Source organism: Papaver somniferum, chromosome 11 (genome assembly GCF_003573695.1).
Source record: "Papaver somniferum cultivar HN1 chromosome 11, ASM357369v1, whole genome shotgun sequence".
In the NCBI taxonomy this organism is placed as follows: Eukaryota; Viridiplantae; Streptophyta; class Magnoliopsida; order Ranunculales; family Papaveraceae; genus Papaver; species Papaver somniferum.
The window spans coordinates 72,776,410-72,781,885 of NC_039368.1; the positions used below are offsets into that span (position 1 = coordinate 72,776,410).

General features: G+C 29.3%; 1 non-coding gene across 1 annotated transcript; it reads left to right on the top strand.

Annotated features, from left to right (window-relative positions):
* The first annotated feature begins 567 nt into the window (after positions 1-567).
* Positions 568-649, top strand: LOC113325635. Its single transcript, XR_003348090.1, has one exon. It is a non-coding gene; the product is annotated as a small nucleolar RNA U31b (small nucleolar RNA).
* The last annotated feature ends 4,827 nt before the right edge of the window (positions 650-5,476 follow it).

Genomic DNA, 5,476 nt, shown 5'->3' on the forward strand with positions numbered 1-5,476 from the left:
ATGGAAACCAAAGAGAATACACCCATGGAAATCAAAGAGTATTAATTGACCAGAGCTACTACACATTACTGTATGCAACACATTCATTGCGTAAATCAAAGGGAAAAAATGAATATACACGACACATAACTATCATAGATAAAGAAGGGCTTGATTAATTTTTTTTCATGTACATGTGAAGATCTTGGATGGAACAAATATAACAGAGATAAAGAAGAGCTTGAGTTACGTACGCTAGAAACAAGAAATGATAAAAGGGATGCGCCATTGTAAACAAATCAAGACATAATTATTAGTTAGTAACCAATCTGAGATCGATAGAGAAAACAATTTGGGACGTACATAGGTTTCATTCTTGACATTCTCATTTGTAAGCTCATACGACAAGGATATAAGCTCATACGGCAAGGCTGTTATTGGATGTTTTTGTTTAAAATATTAAATACATGTAAAAGTTATGTGAAGAAATTTAATTAATAACAATGGCGTATGTAGAATTTTGTGCTTGCAATGGTGCATATGCATGTTACGGTGAGTTAAATATGGTTTCCTAATCAACTTTGACTTGAATGTGATGACATGTATTATCTCCCCAGTCTTACATGCATCAATGATGCTAGATGGTGATTGACTACATTTTGTCTGATTAAAACTTAACTATACTTATCCTTTTTCCAATTCTTTATATTTTGTCTCACATATTTTGATTACGCACATAAATTGTGAGAATACTTGTAATTTCCCCAATGAGAACAAAGAAAAAAAAAATCTTAAGTAGCATGATGCTTCAAAAAAAAGAGGAAGTAGCATGGTTGGCACTCCATCTTTAAGCAAGGACAATGGCACTAATGCATTGTTTTTTTTTTTTTGATCAATTAATTTATGGTGTCAAGTAAACATGAGGAAATTGGTATCAAATGGTTAATACACTGTAATCGATCATCCGCTAAATATATCTATCATAAACCTTCACCATGTAACCATCTAAGCCATTGTAGTTTAAATATCCTTTGGCAGCAACCACCAAAAAGATTCAAGAACATAAACAACCAAGTAAGAATATAAATATTAACAAAGAACGAAAATATTAGAATGAAAGTTTGCATTGACAATAACTCTGTGAGGTTTTTCTACAATCATTGGATTGAGTATCTCCATAAGAATGAAAATTTTAGAAGCTGCAATAACCGTGTTGAATAGCAGAGTAACAAAAGGAAATGGATAGAATTTTTAAATAATGGATATTAGTGACAACAAAAGTATAATTCTTTACCGTAAGATTTTCCCATGATTTTTCAGCTAGCATTAGAACTCAAGTTGTACGTCAAGAAACCCTTAAAACAATAAAAATTCCTGCGGAAAAAAATAAATAAGAAAAACAATTAGATAAGTAAACCAGAACAATTAGGGTTCACCTGTAGAATTTTGTTGTTCATCAAGTGCAAAGAAAAAGCGTACAAAATAAAACAATAAAACAAAAGAGTTAGGGCTTGTATTCAAATTAATAAAGAGCCAAAAAATAAAAGGGTTTGAGTTTACCAATAGCAAAAATTAAAAAGATTGCTAATACAAAATGAAACCAACCAAAAATCGTTTAGACAAAATCAATAATGAAGAACATATATCATGATTTTGCTTATTTTCAAGCGTTTTATATAGAGATTCGCCAGACCAAGAAATTCCATGAGAAAAATTTACACCCTTACTCTAGAAATTCCATAAGAAAAATTGTATAAGAAAACAATATCTGCCGATATCAGATTTCGGATTCCCAAATTTACTCGTTGCTACATATTTGTCTAAAAAATATTGAGCATCTTTATATATTTGGCTAAAAAATATTGAGCATCTTTTACTAATAGAAAATTTTCAATTTTATTTTATTTTTATTTATGGAAAATAATATCAGATTTTTGGATATCCAAATTTATTAGTTGCAATATATTTGTCCAAAATTATGTTCATATTAGCACAATCCATGAAACAATATCTGCAAGCCACTAACCATCAAACAATTCTGTTGGTCGCTTAAAAACACATCAAAATATGGTCTTGAGAATCACCTATGTGATGGATCCACATCAAAATGCCAAAAATAAGAAGGATAAGAAGAAAGAACATTTGGTGGTGGCTCTCTCTCATCGCATGTCGTTTTTTTGGGGTCCTTTTGGGGTTGTTTATTTTGACTAATAGATAGATTTGGTTCCTGCAATACATATATATACACCAAGAATTAAAAAAGGCAAAGATATTATACCAATTTTGATGAATACACCAAAATTTAATAGAGACAAAGAGATTATACCAATTTTTCTATGCAAAAATCATTATGTATCCTATTAAAATAACATTTGCATTGTCAAAGGATTTCTGCAAAACAAAATAAATGCAAATCAGACAACAAAACATAGATCAAAAAGAAAAAACAATTAAAAAAGAGAAGCGAAGGGAAAAACTGGATTTGGCATTTTGATCGAATGCTTTTATATAGTGACACCAATAACTAAACCCATAAATAAATAAAATTTATTTTGTATATGATATAATTCAACGTCTAAAAATATCCAAAATTCCTATACTTTTGACTTGCTGTATTTACCCCTTATGTTATTTTTGGCAATCTCAAGCCACGAAAATCACAATATATAAAATTCTTAACTATTGTATAAAGTTTTTCATATTATATCTACTTAATGTATCTTTTTAGTACACTCAATATTTTCTAAATTAACAATATTAAGTAAATTTGCCATAATATCACAATATTCTCGAATAAATAATATTTCTTATTCACTTCAAAACATTTATGCAAATTTATATTTATGGATAGCCATCATATTTTTGGATAGTCAGAAAAAAATTACTCTTATTTTACCCGATAAGGAAAAATTTGTTGTTATTATTATTATTTTATATTTCTTTTTACGAAATGAGCAATAACAAGAAAACAAATATTGAAACTTGCATCTATCGCAGTTTTTACTAATGTTTTTTCCTTTCGTTTTCATAGTTTTTCTTATTATCATTAATTTTTCCATCCCGATTTTATATTAATGATTTTGTATTTCAATTATTTGATAGGATTGACAATTGTTTTTTTTTTGCGGAAAAGAAAGCGCGCAACGATTAACTCGTAAGTATTCACAACTCCATGTATTTTGATTTTGTACTTTAATCACTTCTCTAAATTTGTTTCAAGTTTTTTTATCGAAATTTTAATTGTAAATTGCAATTAGAATTAGTTTAATTATTAGTAGATTTGAATTGTAATTAGGATTAATTAATCAATAAAGTGTAATCGAACGATGAACACTGGATTTTTTTAAATTTTTTTTGTGATCGATTAATTATTCTTGATGAAATCATGATGAACGGTGTATATTTTGATGTGATTTATTTTTATTTAAGAATTTCAATTTAGTTATAATTAGAATTCAATAATATTCTAGTATATATATTTTATAATGTTGTGAGATTTTTTTTGGATTTATAGTTGTTAAAGGTAATAATTATTTTTGTTTGTTATTGGCCAAGATATATATTTGTGGGTTAAAAATATTTTTTTCCAAATTTTACTGGTATTTTTTTAAAATATTACCAAAAACAAAGAAGTGGTGGGGCCAGAATCAACCAGAAGCTCCGATTAACCACGTCGCTCGAAAAACTGTGTTTTTATATAAAGAATTAGTAGACTTTGATTTCAGCTTCACACCAACCAAGTCCCTGTGGGAACGATCCACACTTGCCGTGTATTACATTATAGACACCGTATACTTGCGGTTTAATATTGTAGGCATCTTCTAGTCCTACCAATTATACCAAGATACATAACCGGAGTTAATATATGTTCTACCAACTCACACATATTGGTCATCAAAGAATATGCAATGAATAGCCAGACCAATAAACCTATTGATTTCCCTTTCGATTCATGAAACAAGTTCATGAATGTACTTCTTTTAAACAAATGTAAAACATTGAACATTGTTTCCTAGGATGAAATCTTCACCATATACCCATACACATAATCATAAAACTATATACAAGATTTCGATGTCATATTTACGAAGTTCAAAAGATAAGTGTTATACTTCGTAGTCTAATTCCTTAATACTATGATCATATTGTTATGATAATGTCTCTCCGCTAGAGTATAATATACAATACATACAGTATATACAGCTTCGCATGTTATGTTTTCAATAGAGCACGACTTGAAATATACGTTAGGAATTGAAACAAGTTCAAGTCAATAATACTAACTTCAAGTGGAAGGATGATGTCGTCGTTGTAGTCCTTACTTCTTCTCATTCTTCAGGTATTCAGAGTAATACTTGTATGTCTCAACAATCTTATACTTTCTAGTCTAACCTAAACGAAGTTGACTATAGTATTTAATCAAGCGACTCTAGATAAGTTTTGATACTATAATATGACAACCAAACTTGATATACCAACGCTTAGTGGGTTCAACCGAGCTATGCTCTAAAGTCTCCCCCTTTGTCAATTTTAGTGACAAAACTCTTATTACATATGGAGCTAAACGAATTACAAAAATAACTCATTCTTCATACGCTTGATTCCAAGTTTCAACAACACAAAAACCTGCATATATTCAATGAATAAATGCCCCTGCTGACATTTGAATAACAAAATCTTTTACTCCCCCTAAAGGAAAGCTAGGTAAATATTCAATCCGAACATCTTTGTTATTCCCCTTTTGTAGTAAGAATTACTACACATCAATATGATATGTTTCTCCCCCTTAGTCAATGCATTACTCTTTTGTTAGATATAACGTTTAAGCACAATTGTCCTTTCCTAGTGATTAAAAATCACTTGTTTACTACATATATATCTCCCCCTTTTTGTCACAAAGTGACAAAGGTTCGAGCAAATAAAGGACAAACCAAAAGGATCTTACAATTCTAAAAAACTTGTACAACCTATAAGAGTAAAGCACAAAGGTTTTCACATACCATTTTAGATAACCAATATTAAAACGAAACTACAAAAGTAATATAGTTTCAATAGTTATCAAGGAAACAATTGCCCGAAGCAATTTTCCATATATTCCAACAAATCAACTAAGAAACTTAATTCTATTGCTGAACCGATTGCGTATGTACAATTGCTTGTTTCGAGAAGACTAAAATAAAGATCAGAATTAACTTTATTTTTCTCATCGGGCTCTAATTATTCAGACAATAACTTAGACCTTTCCCTTTTGAAAAGACAAACACTAGGTTAGCTAACTAGATTTTCTTGTCAAGGCATTCGATTAGACTTGCATAACCGAACCCTCAAATTGATGAGTCTAACTAAGATCAGAATTAACTTAGTTTCTCTTATCCGTAACCAGTTGGACTAAACAAAAGATCACGTAATTTTGTTAAGTCAAAAATAATAGATACAAACCAAAAAAAATTGACTTGTAATTATTTTTCTTAACCAGAAGCAATTGAAACAAATATAT